Source organism: Rhinolophus sinicus, linkage group LG06 (genome assembly GCF_036562045.2).
Source record: "Rhinolophus sinicus isolate RSC01 linkage group LG06, ASM3656204v1, whole genome shotgun sequence".
Lineage (NCBI taxonomy): Eukaryota > Metazoa > Chordata > Mammalia > Chiroptera > Rhinolophidae > Rhinolophus > Rhinolophus sinicus.
In genome coordinates this window covers 80,406,272-80,426,023 of record NC_133756.1, presented here as the reverse complement: position 1 = coordinate 80,426,023, position 19,752 = coordinate 80,406,272, and the positions used below count along the sequence as shown (strand labels likewise).

The following is a 19,752-nucleotide window of genomic DNA, read 5'->3' as shown; positions in this document are numbered from 1 at the left end:
ATCCAAAACTTCCCAAAAGCAAAAGTCCGGGACCAGATGGCTTCAATAGTGAATTCTACCAAACCTTCAAAGAGGATCTAATACCAATCCTGCTCAAATTCTTCCAAAAAATTGAAGAAGAGACAGTACTCCCTAACTCATTTTATGAGGCCAACATTACCCTATACCAAAACCTGGTAAGGACAGCACAAAAAAAGAAATCTACAGACCAATATCTCTGATGAATACCGATACAAAAATCCTAAATAAAATTCTAGCAAATCGAATACAACAATGCATTAAAAAGATTATTCATCACGACCAAGTGTGGTTCATCCCCGGGGCACAAGGATGGTTCAACATACGTAAATCCATCACGTAGACAAAATAAAGGACAAAAATCATATGATTATATCAATTGATGCAGAAAAAGCATTTGACAAGATACACCATCCATTTATGAATAAAACACTTAATAAAATAGGTATTGAAGGAAAATACCTTCACATAACAAAGGCCATATATGACAAACCCTCAGCTAATCTCATAATTAACGGTGAAAAAGTGAAGCCCTTGGCTCTACGTTCAGGAACACGACAGGGCTGTCCTCTATCACCTCTGCTTTTCAACATAGTGTTGGAAGTCCTCGCCAGAGCAATCAGGCAAGAGAAAGAAATAAAAGGCATCCAAATTGGGAATGAAGAAGTTAAATTATCACTCTTTGCAGATGACATGATTCTATATATAGAAAACCCTAAAGAGTCCACCAAAAAGCTATTAGAAACAATCAACGAATACAGTAATGTTGCAGTCTACAAAGTCAATGTACAAAAGTCCATTGCATTCCTATATACTAACAATGAAATCTCAGAAAAAGAAATAAAAACAAGAATTTGTTTTGCAATTGCAGCAAAAAGAATAAAATACCTAGGATAAACTGGACCAAGGATGTGAAAGACCTATATGCTGAAAACTATAAGACATTTTTAAAAGAAATTGAAGAAGACACGAAGAAATGGAGAGACATTCCGTGCTCATGGATTGGAAGAATCAACATAGTTAAAATGGCCATGTTACCCAAAGCAATATACAGATTTAATGCAATCCCCATCAAAATCCCAATGGCATTTTTTAAAGAAATAGAACAAAAAATCATCAGATTTGTTTGGAACCACAAAAGACCCCGAATAGCCAAAGCAATCTTAAGAAAAAAGAACAATGCTGGAGGTATCACACTCCCTGACTTTAGCTTGTACTACAGGGCTACAATAATCAAAACAGCATGGTATTGGCAGAAAAACAGACACATAGACCAATGGAATAGAATTGAGAACCCAGAAATAAAACCACATAAATATGGACAGATAATTTTTGACAAAGAAGCAAAAAACATACAATGGAGAAAAGACAGCCTCTTCAATAAATGGTGCTGGGAGAATTGGAAAGCCACGTGCAAAAGAATGAAACTGGACTGCTATCTGTCACCATGTACCAAAATTAATTCAAAATGGATCAAAGACTTAAGCATAAGACCTGAAACAATAAACTGCATAGAAGAAAACATAGGTACTAAACTTATGGACCTTGGGTTCAAAGAGCATTTTATGAATTTGACTCCAAAGGCGAGGGAAGTAAAAGCTAAAATAAATGAATGGGACTATATCAAACTTAAAATCTTCTGCACAGCAAAAGAAACCATCGACAAAATAAAGAGAAAACCAACTGAATGGGAGAAGATTTTTGCCAACAGTGCCTCCGATAAGGGGCTAATATCGAAAATATGCAAGGAACCTATGCAACTCAACAACAAAAAAACAAACAAACCAATTGAAAATTGGGCAGAGGACTTGAAGAGACATTTCTCCAAAGAGGACATAGAAATAGCCAATAGACATATGAAAAAAATGCTCAACATCACTAATCATCAGAGAAACGCAAATAAAAACCACAATGAGATATCACCTCACCCCTGTTAGAATGGCTATCATCAACAAGACAAATAGTAACAAGTGTTGGAGAGGCTGTGGAGAAAAAGGAACCCTCATACACTGTTGGTGGGAATGCAGACTGGTGCAGCCGCTGTGGAAGGCAGTGTGGAGGTTCCTCAAAAAATTAGGAATAGAATTACTGTATGAGCCAGCAATCCCTCTCCTGGGTATCTACCCAAAAAATCTGAAAACATTTATCAATAAAGACACATGTGCTCCAATGTTCATTGCAGCTTTATTTACGGTGGCCAAGATATGGAAACAACCAAAATGTCCTTCGATAGATGAATGGATAAAGAAGTTGTGGTATATATCCACAATGGAATACTATTCGGCGGTAAGAAAAGATGATATAGGAACATTTGTGACAACATGGATGGATCTTGATATTATAATGCTAAGTGAAATAAGTCAGAGAGAAAAAGCAGAGAGCCATATGATTTCACTGACATGTGGTATATAAACCAAAAACAACAAAAGAACAAGACAAACAAATGAGAAACAAAAACTCATAGACACAGGCAATAGTTTAGTGGTTACCTTAGGGTAAGGGGGGAGGGGTGTGGTAGAAGAGGGTAAAGGGGATCAAATATATGGTGATGGAAGGAGAACTGACTCTGGTTGGTGAACACACAATGGGATTTATAGATGATGTAATACAGAATTGTACACCTGAAATCTATGTAACTTTACTAACAATTGTCACCCCAATAAACTTTGATTAAAAACAAACAAACAAACAAACAAAAAAGAAAACAATTTTTACACCAGCCACTGAGATATGTGCATATTTTCTTAATCTGCACAAGCACCGTATAACTTACTGTCCAAATTGGGAAACATTTGAGAATGAAAGGGGACACTATTAATAACTATGCCAGAAGAACAAGCGTAAACTGGGACTGTCCCAGGACAATTGGGATGTATAGTTCTCTATTTCTAATCTCCAATATCCAATTCTCTGATAAAACCTAATTTGAAGATTTAACTTAGGTCTGAAGTTAAGATGTGTCCCCTGCCCTCTACCCCAAATCTAAACCTTTGGGAGCTGTATGCCGTGGAGCGCTGATAGGTCACAAGCTCAGACTCAGAGTGTGTCTCCATGAGTCGCCGTGTGGACGAAACCTGCAGGCTGCCTCACGTGTATGCATGAAGCGCAGGGAGTGGCGCTGTCTCCATAGATCGTCTTCCTGTCAGAGCTCAGAAAGTGAGAGAGGACATAGGGAGTAGTCAGGGGCATGCTGCACCTGCTTCAGTGGTCCAGTCTCTAATAAAACGTGGACAACATCATCAAATTTCAGGAGTCATGCTTGCTACAGAGGAGCAAGAGGGCAGGGTTTTATCTTTCATAGGCCCACTTCGAGAAAGAGAGCCAGAGCCTGATTTCCATGGGAAATGACGGAAACCTGTGAAGTTCTTTCTTCAACACCACCCAGTGTGTGGCCTGTTCTCCCTTCCACCTGCTGCATGTGTGTGCCACTGTTTAAGCCTGTTCTCCCAGCACCTTGCAAAAGCTGTTGTCAGAAGAAAACAGGCCTCCACCTCAGGCACCACAGGTTGAGAGGAAGAGGATCACAATTTTTGAACAATCCCCAAAATAAAAACTATGCAAGGGTATAGAGAAATTGGAACCCTTGTGCACTATTAGTGGGGATGCAGAATAGTGCAGCTGCTATGGAAAACAATATATGGTTCCCCCCAAAATTAAAAATAGAGCTACCTTATGATTCAGCCATTCCACTTCTGAGTATTTATCCAAAAGAATTGAAATCAGGATCTTGAAGAGATATTAGCGCTCACATGTTCATTGCAGCATTATTCACAATAGCCAAGATGTGGAAACAACCTAAATGTCCACTGACATGAATGAATAAAGAAAATGTAATTATATATATATAATATAGATTATATATAATATATATGAATACAAGATTATATATAATATATATGAATATAAGATTATATATAATTATATATATATAATACATATATATTATATATATATATATATATATATATATATATATATAAATAATGGAATACTGTTCAGCTATAAAAAGAAGAAATTCTGCAATATGAGACAACATGGGTGAACCTTGAGGACATTGTACTAAATGAAATAAGCTAGTCACAGAAGGACAAGTACTGTAAGATTCCACTTATATGAGGTATATAAAATAGTCAAACTCATAGAAACAGAGAGGAGAATGGTGGTTTCCCGAGCTGGGGGTAGGGGGAAATGGGGAGTTACTAATTAATGGGCATAAAGTTTCACTTATCCAAGATGAATAAGTTCTACAGATCTGCACAAAAACTTGCTGGTAGTCAACAATACTGTATTAGATTTGGGGTAGAGGGCAGGGGACACATCTTAACTTCAAACCTAAGCTAAATCTTCAAGTGTAGCTTTTATCAGATAATTTTATATTAGGGATTAGAAATAGGGAACTATATATCCCAATTTTCCTGGGACAGTCCCATTTTATGCTTGTACACTTAAAAATTTGTTAAGAAGATAGATCTCATGTGAAGTGTTCTTGCCACACTGAAATAAAATTGTAAAAAAATTATGCAAAGGAAAAAAGACCGGAAGGAAACAAACAAAAATGCTAAAATGATTACTCTGATTTGCAGGCCTATGGGTGATTTAAAACATTTATATTTTTTAGTGTTTTCTTATTTTAAACAAATGTGTTATTTTTATATTGGAAAATAATTTGTTTGTTTGTTTTAATTCCCGCACAAAATGTTACCCTTTTGACTAGGCTAAGCTCCTTTAACTGGCTTACGAAGACATCCTCTCCTGCTGAATCTTACCCATCTTTCCAGAAGGAAATCTGCTTCTGTTATTCACTGGGTGGTAAGTGCTGTACGTCTTAGTTTTGTTTGCAACCTCAGCACCGAGCGCAGAGCAGGAGACCCATGCATGTTTGCTGAGCGGATGCTCGGTAGGATGGCGGTTGGATACATCACTGACAACCCAGAGAGTTCAGATTCATACACCCTCCATTCCTTAGAAAAGACTGTTTTGCAGAAGTGCCCCAGTCCCCAGGAGCTCTCTTTATGTTGCAAATGACAGAAAACCTGTCCCACTTGGCTTCAGCAAGAAAGAGAATGTAGGTTGGCCTCCCTAACTGAACGATCCAGGGATTATGTCAACTTCAAGTGAGGCTCTACCCAGAGCTCTACTTAATTGGTCCCCAAACCAAATGGTGGTCAGCAACTTCCAGGGAGTCTCTTTCCTAGAGGACCAAGTGACTACTTGCTCCTGACTCACTGCCTTTGAATGGGCTAATGCCCATCACTGGCCAAGGGGAAGGGATTTCCTGTGGTCCACAGATTGGCTTAAGCCACTCAGCCTCTCCTCTCACTCCTTACCTCTGGGAGCAGGGAATGGCCATCAACTGCATAGAGATTGGCAGAAAGTTCTGGTCCAGGAAGATGAAGCCCAGGCTAGCTCCTGGGGAGGTGCTTTGAGGCGACATGAAAGGTAGAGCTGGAATAGCACAGATAGGGCAACCTTCAAACTTAGTTAGAAAAAAATGGACGATTAATTCACACATTCATTTATTCAATAGTATTGAAAAGACCCGCCTTATGCTAAACACTGACAAACAAACCAGTAATTTACTAGAGTTCCTGTCCTGGCTCTGCCAACAGCTTGTTGTGTGAACTTAATCAAATCATTTCCCCTGTAGGCTTTAGTTTCCTCATCTATAGAGTGAGGGTATTGGATTTGTGCAGAGCTCACACACTTTGGGTAACAAACTGTTAAGTGAGTGAAATACAAACTGTTAAATGAGTGGAATGGGCAGAGTATATAGTAGGGCAAGGTGGGAAGAGGGAACTGTGACAAACTGGAGAATGTACTCCTGCCTGATACAGGCAGCCTATTCCCAATGCCAGTCAATTGTCACTAGGAGAAGGTGTCAGGACAATATTGCCAGATCTTCTGTTTTCTTTTTTTTCCCCAAGGAAAACAAAAAATCTATATGTTTCTACAAAATATGATTTTTACATGTTAATATCCAATCCAAAATTTTAAGTGGCTATAGAGGCCAAACAAAATATGTCTGAGGGCCAGTTTGCTTCCTCTGATTAGGTCAGGTCCTTCTGGCTTAGTTAGTCTCTGGCGTCCCCTAGTAAAGGGGGAAAGGTGGTAGCACTTCTAGCTGAGGCTGAAAAACAAAACAAAACAGAACAAAACGAAACGAAACGAAACGAAACGTTAGATTAATAGATACATGCAGCACTGGGATAAGCTGGCAACAGGCTCTCCTACTTTTCATATCCTTTGGAGGCCCTCTCTGTGCTCTTTCTTCCTTTCATGTCCCTTAACATGCTGCCTGGTCTCCATTTAGCTGAACCAATCTGTGTCTATGTTAAAATGATGGGGAGGGGTATCCAGAAAGGTATACACAGTGATTTGACACATCTAGGGATAGTGCTAAAGGAAAGAACTCTCAAAAAGGGAAGCTACTTCCCATCCATCCATCCATCCATCCATCCATCCATCCATCCATCCATCCCTGTAACCATTTGTATACAAATTGTTGAATGTCAATTTATGTGTCACGCGGTGGTAGGCCCTTTATTCAGTTAATGGCCCCTTTACTCAGTGTTCCCAAGCTGCTTCATAGAATACAAATTCTCCATCTAACTAGTTAAACCCCAGGGGGAAAACTGATTTTTTTCTATGGTACATCATCAGAGCTTTTTTTGTTACTGCCCGGAAGCATCTCTCAATCAGGAGTTAAGCATTCATAGGAACATGAAAGGCATCAGCTCCTTATCTAAAGACTCAATCATCAGAGAAACGCAAATAAAACCACGATGAAATATCACCTCACCCCAGTCAGAATGGCTATCATCAACAAGACAAATAGTAACAAGTGTTGGAGAGGCTGTGGAGAAAAAGGAAGCCTCATACACTGTTGGTGGGAATGCAGACTGGTGCAGCCGTTATGGAAGGCAGTGTGGAGGTTCCTCAAAGAATTAGGAATAGAATTACTGTATGAGCCAGCAATCCCTCTGCTGAGTATCTTAAAAATTCTGAAAACATTTAGTCATAAAGATACATGTGCTCAGTGGCCAAGCCATGGAAACAACCAAAGTGTCCTTCCATAGATGAATGGATAAAGAAGATGTGGTATATATACACAATGGAATACTACTCTGCCATAAGAAAAGATGAAATACTGCCATTTGCGACAACATGGATGGATCTTGAGGTTATAATGCTAAGTGAAATAAGTCAGACAGAGAAAGTTGAGAACCATATAACTTCACAGATATATGGGATGTAAAACTGAAAGCAACAAAGGAACAAGAAAAACAAATAAAGAAACAAAAACTCATAGACACAGACAGCAGTTTAGTAGTTACCAGAGGGTAAGGCGGAAGGGGGTGGTAAAAGAGGGTTAAGGGGGTCAAATAGGTATATAGTGATGTAAAGAGAACTGACTTTGGGTGGTGAACACACAATGTGATATAGAGATGAAGTATTATAGAATCATACACTTGAAACCTATGTAGTTTTGTTGGCCATTGTCACCACAATAAATTTAATAATAAAAAAAAAGACTCAATGATTTAAGGAGTCTTCCAGCTTGCAGTTCCTCTTTAATATATTGTAAAGGCAAGTTTTCTACACTTCTTAGGCCCTCCAGAAAGGTCAGCAGATGGGTTTGGGGTCCATAGAGAATATGGAGAATATGTTCTACCTGGCAAATAGGGTGCTTTGAAGGGTGATTTTTAGGGTTCACAGCAGATGCAAGTACGTAGTTGATTTGCCAGCCCCTTCCTCCATTTATTCTATTAAGTGATTAAGTGAATAAGGAGGTTTTGGAAGTACATCAGGTCACTGTAGCAGCCTGTCTCTGGCAGGGGAAAGCTCAGCATCCCTGCTGACAGACCATCTCTGGCTGCCTATCGTCCCTCCTGGAAGGGCAGTGCATGGCGGGGCTGGAGGGAGGAACCCCAGGGGTTTCTTTGGATAGTACAGTCTAGAGCCCAGCAGGGGATACTCAGAGCTCTCACCTTTTCTTTCCTCCATGTGCAGTTCCCAAGGCCAGGAGACCCTAAGTTAGTTTCTTGTGGTGGGAATGGTCCTAAGCTGTGGAGGTCCACACTGCTGTTTCAGCCGTGGCTGACCACAAGGCCATCATCGCTCACTGGGGCTTCATCAAAGCTTGTCAGCACCAGCATCCCTGTGAAGGCTGGGCAACTGTGCCTGGCTGCTTGTGCCTGCTGCTCTTAGCTTCCTCAGCAGGGTGTCAGGAGTGGGCTCCAGGTATGCAGAAATGTTGCTCATCTCGGCTGGGTGGGGCCCAGGGTAGCTCAGGACTGCCTCTCAACTCCAGCTCTGAGCAGCTTTGTCTGTTTACTCCAGAGCACCCTAAAATATTATTTTATATGTGTGTCCTGATAGGAAAAAGTTTGGGAAATACTGTCCTGGTTGCGTATAAGGAGATAGTAGCCCAGTATCTGATTTTGTGAGGCTGGGCTGGTGAGGATCAGGGCCAAGTGCTGGTCTAGATCAGAGATTCTCAAGTTTCACTGTGTGTGAGACTCTCTTGGGGAGCGTCTTTAATGTACCAAGTCCCAGTCCCCACTCCCAGAGAGTCTGACTCTGAGTCTGAGTGGAGTGGAGCTGTCTTCTGCCACTGCTGGTCTGGAGACCGCACATTAAGCAGATCTGGCTTAGGTGCTCCTTCGATCTTTCTGTTTTTCCTAGGCCCTTCCTGCTGTACACAGGACCTGTGTTGGGCCCTCAGGTTACAAAGCTAAAAGTGACATTTGAAAGATTAAACAAGTGATTCCAAGGCAATGCGGTGAATGCCAGCACCCAGCATGCACAGGGTGTCCTGGGAGCTCCAAAGAGATAGCCCCCCCGACCTGGGAAGATGGGGGACCTCCCAAGGAAGGCAATTTTCAGCTGGTCTTAAGAAATGAAGTGTTCACTGGATAGAGAGGTGAGAAGGATATTCCAGGAAGAGGAGGCTGAATGTGCAGAAACATGGGGCAAGAACCATCTCAGCTTATGGAGGCAAGCTGGACCATCCCATGTGGCTGAAATAGGTGGGCTGAGGCGCTTGGGGAGGACTATGGATGCTATGCTAAGGAGTTTGGATTTTTCCTGGAGCACAATGAAAAGGTAATGGACTATTGTGATCAGATGTGCATTTGGGGAATCAGGTAGGAAATGAATGGGGCTGAGGAACTGGAGTGAGGCCGACCAGACTCCAAACGCGACTCTGTCCCTAGTGGCATTAAGACTTGGGCAGGTTGCTCACCCTCTCTGAGCCTCAGGTTTCTCATAAGTGAAAATGAGTGTAACAATGTGTCGTGCAGGGTGTCATGCGGGGTCTCTGCTCCTGCTCCCTGCACAAGAACACAGGTGTCGTGCGGGGTGGCCTGCGGGGTCTCAGCTCCCGCTCCCCACATAAGAACGCAGGATATGGTGAGGCCAAAAAGGAACACCCACGGAGCCATAGGTAGGGGAGTCATACCACTATATTCTCTCTGGCGGCTCTATACTCTCACTGGAGGCTGGATCCACACTGTCCGCAAACCGCCATCCGCTCTTGCCAGCCCAGCCGCCATCTTCTTGCTAGCCCCATTCTTTCTCTCCTCTCTCTCTAGCGTAGCCACAGCAGTTATATTAGTGGCCAATGGCTCACTGGTTACAGCTGATGGCCAACTAGCCACAGCTGATGGCCATCTAATCACAGTTGATGGCCATTTGCTACCTGAGCCAGCACCTTTCTATGTGAGGCCGAGAGCCTGGAAACTGCTCTCTGGGGCTCTGTCCCCACACAGTGTCTAACATACAGAGTCATTAGAAGATTAAATGGGCCGGCATATGAGAAACCTCTTGGCGTAGTGCCTGGCACCTAAACTGTCAGTAAAATAATGTCCCTTGCATTCCTTAGCTATGTGACTGTGGCAACAGGTGGAGGGTGGATGAGGGAGGATCTCTGGACACAAGCTGGTGGGAGACTGTCTTAATATGTCTGAAAAAAGCTATTGGGGTGGGGGAGTGGATAAAGGATGGGGGCTATTGTGGGAGGAGAACTAGTGCATCAGGCATTAATGGACATCAAACAATGGATACAGGTCACGGGCATGCTCAACAGGGAGGGATGGTGGGAGTAGGGTGTAGATTCAAGGTGCACCTGGGAGAGGGGTGGCATGAGAAGAGAAAGAGTTCTCCATAATTCTGGAGAAGAACATATTTGAGGTCCTGGCTGAGGACAAGAGTCTGAAAAGAGGTCAGAAAAGGAATGTTGAGAGATGCAGGAGGAAAACCAGGAGAAGCCCATCATGAAAGTCAAGGGTGGTATGGCAATTACTAGCATTGCATACTGCAGACAGCAGGGGGCAGGAGACTGCAGGGTCCCTGGATTAGGGACCAGAAGGTCATGGTGCTCTTCCTCACAGCAGGTGGAATAACAGACCGGGGTCAGCTGAGGGGTCCACACAAAGCGCCCGTCCAGCACGAGGAGAAATGCATCTGGGTAGCATGTTGAGAAGATTCAGGGTCTTGGGAGAGGGTGCTCTTTTCTTGGATGGAGTGACGTCAGGCTCTGTGCTGAGAAGGAGCCGCTGATCTGAGAAGCCTTAGCTGTGGGGAAGGGGAGAAGGGGAGGAGGGAAGGATGCAGAGGACTGCGTGTGTGGGGTTGGCAAGGAGTTGGTGGTGGCCACCCTGAGAGACCTGATTGTCTCTGAAGGAGGGGGACTTCAGCTGAACCTTGGAGGAGGGGAAAGAATCAAGCGTGGGATAAAGGGCATTATGGATTAGGTTGAGGAAGGAAATCAGGAACGAAGGTGTGGAGGTGACAGCACAGGAAACCCTTGCATTTGAACAATGGTGTAAGGCATGTGGATGGTCAGATCTGGTCACTTCTGAGGCTCCTCAGCCCAGGAGGGTTTGCGATGTGTCTGTGGGCTGGAGATCCCTCCCAGAGCACTCAAGGCTGTGGCTGCCATGGGAGCTGGTCAGCAGCTGGCCAGAGCCCCTGCGGTGCAGACTGGAGGTGGTTGCCACTTTGTTCAAATTGGCATTGAGAGTCTGCTCTTCCTTTCCTTGATTTTGTTGTTGCTTTTTCCCTGTGACAGTCTCTGGAGACTGACCCAGGGTCTCCATGTTGTAATTGCATCATGTATATTTAATTTGGAGCTCTTAAACTGGGGGAAAGATGGAATTAAAACCACATCCCAGGGTAATGAGATCTTCACGTAGTCTCATTTCCTTCTTTTCCCATTCCCAGACCCTGCTCCTCTGCCCTCCTTTCTTGGAGTGAAACACACCTCTGCTTGCCTAGTGGAAGTGGAAAATCCAATTTCCATTCCATATGTAACCTTGTTGGCACATACTCATTCCACAGTGAGAGAGCTGCCAGAAGTAGAACAGATGAATTTACGACCATGTTTGGATGACTGCAGACTTGTTCTTTAAGCAGCGTGGAGTTGGGCAGGCAGGAAAGACGGGACGATCTGCCCAACAGTGGAGGGCTTGGAGGGGACAATACACCTGCCTCCACTCTAGGAGCATGGAATGGAAGAAGACTCTGTGTGACCCTTGGGACAGGGGTCACCTTTCTCCACTTCTCCTGTCCTGGGACATAGCTTTACATTGGAGCCTTCAAAGGACAACTTCCTCAGACAACATCAGATAAACCCGTATAAGAGAGAAACACCCATAGTAGCAGGAAACTGGTTGTGTGACCCTCCTTCAGCTGTTTTCCTGGACATTGGGTGTTCTCCCTCCATAAGGACAAGGTCCCCATTGTTACACCTTCATCTTCTTGTTTACTCTGGTTACTTATGTCTCAAGTTGTTCAGAAACCAGACAATGTATTTAATGGAGGCCCCACCAAACATCTATTTATTTGGGATCCCACCGGAGACACACCTCTGAAATTAAGATACAAATGTGACGGAGAAAAAAACCCAAACCATCTGAATGGAACTTAACTCATTAATTTATTATGCTTTACAATAACAAATTTTTAAAAAAAGTTTCTTAGCTGGTCCTTGGTTGAGGCTTCCTTCCTGGGGTTGCCCTCTCCATCAATCATGGTGAGGAGGCAGGGCAGAGGCAGTCTGGCCCATCTCCCAGCCCTCCCTGAAGCTGAGCTGTGGAGCCAGCTCCCTCAGGGGCTGAGGGGGGACTGAGAGATGCCTGTTCTAGAACAAGGGGTGATCTTCCCCTTTAGGCTTCTTGGGAGCCTGTGATCACAGGAGAAGGCTGGTGGGGACTGCCGAGATCCGGTTGTTGGTGGTTGTTGTCTGTCCTCCAGGTCTCCTCTTCCACTGAGGATAAGTGATCTGGTAGTAGTAGCTGGCCACCTGGTTAGGCTTACTGACCTTGTTTGTGAGGGTCTTATTCCTCAAGTTAAGCTCCCACTCTCGGGAAGCATTGTGCAGGTGACTGAGGATTCAGCACTGGGCAGCCCAGACTGGCCTTCTCCCTCACGAAACTTACATCCCACTGGGTGAGGCAGATAAAGCCGAGTATCAAGTTAAGTACGTTAACATTCAATCCCCACCATGTTGTGCTAAGTGAGTTCCAAATAATCCAATTATAAAATGAGAGATGATGTTCCTGTGAGGTTAATGACAAGTGAATACCTGGTGGGGGGTGTTGATAATGGGGGAGGCCCTGCACATTCGGGGCGAGGGGTGTGTGGGAAACTGCACCTGCTGCTCAGTGTCGCTATGAACCTAAAGCTGCTCTGAAAAAATCCTGTTAAAAAAAATCGGGTCTGGGAACACGGTTTAAGAAACAGGAAAAAGAGGAACAAGATATTCAGGTTCACTCTCCTAAAAGAAGTTCTGTATAAAATAATTTTGAAAATGTAGTAAGTACCTTTGTTATGCCTATAAAAATTCTGAGCTGTGGCACTGCTCTCAGCTAGGCAACCCAATCCAGAACTTTATAAAGTAATTTCAAGTCATGTTAAATGATTTTAAAAGTAAAAGGTCATACACCTATATAGTGAAATTAATACATTTTTAGTTAGCAGACTTCATTTATTAAAAATTTTGCCTGCTGCCAGCTGCTGTGTGCTGCCGTGTACTACCGTGTGCCACCATGAGTGGCCGGCCGCCATTGTGAGCGGCTGACAGCCGGCAAGAGCTGCCGTGAGCTGCTGTGAGCGGCCAACCAATGACTGGCGACCAACTGCCTCAGCCGGTGGGAGCGCAAGACTCATAATACCACCAGCATGTGCCTGGAGACTGTGTCCTACACAGCTAGACTGAGAAACAACGGCTTGAACAGGAGTGGGGCGGGGGGAGGGAGGAGGCGGAAGAAGGGGGGTGGATTTTACAAGTTGAAATAAGGAAAACATTGAATTAAAAAATGAATTATTTTTCTGTCATAAAAAGTAAATGTAGTGCAATTTACATTATGCATAACTGGGCTTACACTGAAATGAGAAAGTCTCAAGTGGTCACAAGGTTGTCACTTACTGGACATCCCATCCCTGCCCCTAAAGACATGAGTTTGAGTGCTTCTTGTACAAGAACATTGGCAGGGTTGCTGGGGGACAGGAGAAAGCCCCCAGATGTGTGACGTCTGAATGAATGTTGTTGCACGGTTTTCCTGGAATTCAGTTTATGATGAATGTTATTAGAGTCTGAGACAGAGAATAACAGAGGGGCCTAGTTGAAGAGGACGACTAGGGGAGCTGACATTTGAGCAAGAGCTTGAAGTATGGATGATGAGCAGGAGCTTCAGGACAAAATGAGGGGTGAGGGTGGGCGGGCTGTGAGGCTGTGGGCAGAGTTAGGAAGACGATGCTCGTGGGAATCCCAGACCTAAGGCTGAGACAGGAAGAGAGTGACTGGAGGGACCCTGGTCTCAGCACCAGGCCTGCCTCAATTTCTTCCCCTCTAGTGAAACCCAGGGTCTGCATCTGGCTGCTTCTCTTCCAGGTACCAACTGTGATGTTCATAGGCTGTCTGCTCCATGGCTTGCGTGTTCTCCTGACTTTGGCCCATCATGACCTGTTTCTACCTTTCCCTCAACCCTAGGAAGTAGATTCTAGTGTTATCCCCAGGTCACTTTCAGAGTCACACCTAGACATTCTGGCTCCAGAGCTACGTTCTTAACCAGACTGAGCCTAAACTGCACCTCACTGGGGCTCCTCTGTGGCTCCTGCCCCCACCCAGCCCTGACTGTGCGAGCCTTCTGGGTAAGTCTCCATTGAGCTGACCTTAATTGGCCACTCCTGGGGCATCTGCAGGTGTGCAGGACTGGCTGGGTGGTGCTGAGGGAAGCAGGAGGAGCTGCTCAGCAACTGCAGCTGTCCACCCTCCTGTGCCCTGTACCACGTGGGCGCCCGGGGGCCTAATAAGCTTGAGTGCTGTGGTGAACCATGGAGGGGCCTTCCTGAGGTTTCTTGCACTTGTGCTGGGGCTAAAGCTTTCATTTCAAGACAACCTTGTGAGCTGGAAACAGGTTCCAGTTATGGCTTTTCTGACCTCAGGGTGAAGGGTGTTTGTTGCTTGGATACCCAATGATTGGGGTACTGGGGTACCCAGAGGCATCAAGGCAGCTGTAGCAACCGTCTTTCTGCTGTCTCTGCTTCTCTCTGCCATTTATTCCCCTCTCTGCCAGCCAGACTGCTTGGCCCACTTAGATTTCTGCTTTCCTGTAAGTCCTAACGGAGTGAAGCTCATAGTGGCAGCCTCAGCCCTAACATCATGTGACCTTTCACTCTTAACCCCTGAGCAACTGCCATTTCCTGCTGTACCTGTTAGTTCAGAGTTCCGGGAAAAAGGGAGACCCCACCCAGGGCATGTAGTCACTTGGAGCAAACGTGGGACTGCCCTTTAACTTGGCGAGGGTCAGTGAACAGGACAAGCAATGATAGCCATCACTAGTGCAATATCACTGTTTCCGTTTTACAGAAGTAGAAGCTAGGATTGAGAGAAGGTAAGTAACTTGCCTAAGGTCACACAGAAATTTGGGGAAAGACCTGCAATTAGAACTCAGAGCCACCGGACTCCACAGCCTCTTCCACTAGACGCTGGGAGTCCCCAGGGCCTAAATTCTAACTTGAGAAACCACCTCTCATTTCTGCCACCTGTATGTTCAGTTCCTCCAGGCCTCTCCACATCCTGTTCCTTCTCTTGTTCTTGGAAGGGAAACTTCTGGACACCCTGCCTCCCAACAAGCTAGGTGAGGAGGAAGACCCAGAGCTCTCCCTCAGGCATGGCAAGCACCCAGGTACACCCAGAATGGGGAGGGTTGTGGTGTTAGAGGGGAGAATGTGCTTCCTTGAAGTGACATTCTTCCTCTGGCTGGGCAGGTGCCCTACCTCAGGCCTGAGTTCCTGACAGGACAATGCTGGTTGTTGACAGGCTGCCCCTTGGGTGGCACTTTGGGTGGTTCTCTGCAACTTCCAGCCAGGCCTCCTTCTCACTGTTCCCCTCACGACCCTCTGCTACCATGTGGCCCCTCAGTTTGTAGCCCAGGAGTCTGGGCCAGAAATAGTGAAGATGTAGATGGCTTTATGTGGTTTCAGTTAAGGGGTTAATGTACTCATTCATTCAACAGCTTGGTATTGAGCACTGACTATGTGGCTGGGTCTTTGCTAAGATTTGTATTGGTAACCAGATAGACGGGGCCAGCCCTCAAACACTGCTGCTTAATGTAATCCGTTCTGTAGGAAAGTGTCAGAATAGCTGCTAAGTGCTTATTTGAACTCTCTGCCAGGCACTGTGCTATGTTGCTCTATGTGGAATCTCTTTTTTTTTTTTTTTCTAAATTGTTCACTTATTTTATTCTTTTTTTTTTTTTTTAAATTAAATTTATTGGGGTGACAATTGTTAGTAAAATTACATAGATTTCAGGTGTACAATTCTGTATTACATCATCTATAAATCCCATTGTGTGTTCACCACCCAGAGTCAGTTCTCCTTCCATCACCATATATTCGATCCCCCTTACCCTCCTCTCCCCCCCCCACCCCCGCCACCCTCTGGCAACCACTAAACTATTGTCTGTGTCTATGAGTTTCTGTTTCTCATTTGTTTGTCTTGTTCTTTTGTTGTTTTTGGTTTATATACCACATATCAGTGAAATCACATGGTTCTCTGCTTTTTCTGTCTGACTTGTTTCGCTCAGCATTACTCTCTCAAGATCCATCCATGTTGTCACAAATGTTCCTATATCATCATTTCTTACTGCCGAATAGTATTCCATTGTGTATATATACCACAACTTCTTTATCCATTCATCTATCGAAGGACATTTTGGTTGTTTCCATGTCTTGGCCACTGTAAAAATGCTGCAATGAACATTGGAGCACACGTGTCTTTATCTCTAAATGTTTTCAGATTTTTTGGGTAGATACCCAGAAGAGGGATTGCTGGGTCATATGGCAATTCTATTCGTAATTCTTTGAGGAACCTCCACACTGCCTTCCATAACGGCTGCACCAGTCTGCATTCCCACCAACAGTGTATGAGGGTTCCTTTTCTCCACAGCCTCTCCAACATTTGTTATTGTTTGTCTTGTTGATGATAGCCATTCTGACTGGGGTGAGGTGATATCTCATTGTGGTTTTGATTTGCATTTCTCTGATGATTAGTGATGTTGAGCATTTTTTCATATGTCTATTTGCCATTTGTATGTCCTCTTTGGAGAAATGTCTCTTCAAGTCCTCTGCCCATTTTTCAATTGGGTTGTTTGTTTTTTTGTAGTTGAGTTGCATGAGTTCCTTGTATATTCTGGATAGTAGCCCCTTATCGGAGGCACTGTTTGCAAAAATCTTCTCCCATTCAGTTGGTGGCCTCTTTATTTTGTCAATGGTTTCTTTTGCTGTGCAGAAGCTTTTAAGTTTCATATAGTCCCATTCGTTTATTTTAGCTTTTACTTCCATTGCCTTTGGAGTCAAGTTCATAAAATGCTCTTTGAACCCAAGGTCCATAAGTTTAGTACCTATGTTTTCTTCTATGCAGTTTATTGTGTCAGGTCTTATGCTTAAGTCTTTGATCCATTTTGAATTAACTTTGGTACATGGTGACAAATAGCAGTCCAGTTTCATTCTTTTGCACGTGGCTATCCAATTCTCCCAGCACCATTTATTGAAGAGGCTGTCTTTGCTCCATTGTATGGTTTTAGCTTCTTTGTCAAAAATTATCTGTCCATATTTATGTGGCTTTATTTCTGGGTTCTCAATTCTATTCCAATGGTCTATGTGTCTGTTTTTCTGCCAATACCATGCTGTTTTGATTATTGTAGCCCTGTAGTACAAGCCAAAGTCAGGAAGTGTGATACCTCCATTATTGTTCTTTTTCCTTAAGATTGCTTTGGCTATTCGGGGTCTTTTGTGGTTCCAAACAAATCTGATGATTTTTTGTTCTATTTCTTTAAAATATGCCATTGGGATTTAGATGGGGATTGCATTGAATCTGTATATTGCTTTGGGTAATATGGCCATTTTAACTATGTTGATTCTTCCAATCCATGAGCACGGAATGTCTTTCCATTTCTTTGTGTCTTCTTCAATTTCTTTCAAAAATGTCTTATAGTTTTCAGCATATAGGTCTTTCACATCCTTGGTTAAGTTTATTCCTAGGTATTTTATTCTTTTGCTGCAATTGCAAAAGGAATTGTTTTTTGTATTTCTTTTCTGAGATTTCATTGTTAGTATATAGGAAGGCAATGGACTTTTGTGCGTTGATTTTGTAGCCGCAACTTTACTGTATTCGTTGATTGTTTCTAATAGCTTTTTGGTGGAGTCTTTAGGGTTTTCTATATATAGCATCATGTCATCTGCAAAGAGTGATAATTTAACTTCTTCATTCCCAATTTGGATGCCTTTTATTTCTTTCTCTTGCCTGATTGCTCTGGCAAGGACTTCCAACACTATGTTGAAAAGCAGAGGTGATAGGGGACATCCCTGTCGTGTTCCTGAACGTAGAGCAAAGGGCTTCAGTTTTCTCCATTAATTATGAGATTAGCAGAGGGCTTGTCATATATGGCCTTTATTATGTTAAGGTATTTTCCTTCTATACCCATTTTATTAAGTGTTTTAATCATAAATGGATGTTGTATCTTGTCAAATGCTTTTTCTGCATCAATTGATATAATCATATGATTTTTGTCCTTTATTTTGTTTATGTGATGTATCACATTGATGGATTTGTATGTTGAACCATCCTTGTGCCCCGGAGATGAACCCCACTTGGTCGTGATGAATAATCTTTTTAATGCATTGTTGTATTCGATTTGCTAGAATTTTATTTAGGATTTTTGCATCGGTATTCATTAGAGATATTGGTCTGTAGTTTTCTTTTTTTGTGCTGACCTTACCAGGTTTTGGTATCAGGGTAATGTTGGCCTCATAAAATGAGTTAGGGAGTACTGTCTCTTCTTCAATTTTTTGGAAGAGTTTGTGCAGAATTGGTATTAGATCCTCTTTGAAGGTTTGGTAGAATTCACTAGTGAAGCCATCTGGTCCCGGACTTTTGCTTTTGGGAAGGTTTTGGATGACTGATTCAATTTCGTTACTGGTGATCGGTCTGTTTAGATTTTCCAGTTCTTCATGGTTCAGCCTTGGAAGGCTATATGTTTCTAAGAACTTGTCCATTTCTTCTAGGTTGTTGAATTTGGTGGCATATAGTCCTTCATAGTATTCTTGGATGATCCTTTGTATTTCTGTGGTGTCCGTGATAACTTCCCCTTTTACGTTTCTGATTTTGTTAATCAGTGTCTTCTCTCTTTTAATCTTAGTAAGTCTAGCCAAGGGTTTGTCAATTTTGTTAATCTTTTCAAAGAACCAGCTCTTTGTCACATTAATTTTTTCTATTGTCTTTTTGTTCTCTATTTCATTTAGTTCTGCTCTAATTTTTGTTATTTCCTTTCTTCTGCTGACCTTGGGTTTTACTTGTTCTTCTTTTTCTAGTTCTTTAAGGTGTAACATGAGGTTATTTATTTGGGAGTTTTCTTGTTTCTTGAGATAGGCCTGTAATGAGATAAATTTCCCTCTTAAAACTGCTTTCGCTGCATCCCAAAAATTTTGGTAGGATGTATTTTCATTGTCATTTGTTTCTATGTATCTTTTGATCTCTCCTCTAATTTCTTCTTTGACCCAGTCCTTCTTTAAAAGTATGTTGTTTAATCTCCATGTATTTGTGTTTTTCCGCTTTCTTTTTACAGTTGATATCCAATTTCAAAGCCTTGTGATCAGAGAATATGCATGGTATGATTTCAATCTTCTTAAATTTGTTGAGACTGATTTTATGTCCCAATATATGGTCTATCCTTGAGAATGTTCCATGTACACTAGAAAAGAATGTATAGTCTGATGTTTTAGGATGAAGTGCTCTATAAATGTCAATTATGTCCATTTCATCTAATGTGTCATTTAGGGCTACTATTTCGTTATTTATTTTCTGTTTGGATGATCTATCCATAGCTGTCAATGATGTATTTAAGTCCCCTAGTATAATTGTGTTTTGGTCAATTTCTCCCTTTAGTTCTGTTAGTAGTTGCTTGGTGTATTTGGTGCTCCCTGATTGGGGGCATAAATATTGATGACTGTTATGTCTTCTTGTTGTACAGTCCCTTCACCATTATGAAATGTCCATCTTTGTCTCTTGTTATCTTTTTCACCTTGAAGTCTGTTTCATCTGATATCATTATGGCTACACCTGATTTTCTCTGGGTACCATTTGCTTGGAGTGTCAATTTCCACCCTTTCACTTTGAGTCTATGCTTGTCCTTGTAGCTGAGATGTGTCTCTTGGAGACAGCATATGGTT

The 19,752-nt window shown here is 43.0% G+C and overlaps 1 long non-coding RNA gene across 11 annotated transcripts in view; it reads left to right on the top strand.

Moving 5' to 3' along the window:
* LOC109437220 (uncharacterized) overlaps positions 1-19,752 on the top strand; it is a 234,836-nt gene that overhangs the window by 114,588 nt on the left and 100,496 nt on the right. For 7 of the 11 annotated variants that reach the window (XR_012497365.1, XR_012497362.1, XR_012497359.1 and 4 more), the window contains one exon: positions 4,733-4,827. The exons of 2 other annotated variants lie outside the window; for them this stretch is intronic. This is a non-coding gene — a long non-coding RNA (uncharacterized LOC109437220). Of the gene's footprint in view, positions 1-4,732; positions 4,828-11,241; positions 12,623-15,078; positions 15,720-19,752 lie in introns of those variants that run through there. 2 more of the 11 variants (XR_012497369.1, XR_012497368.1) reach the window with 2 other exon arrangements.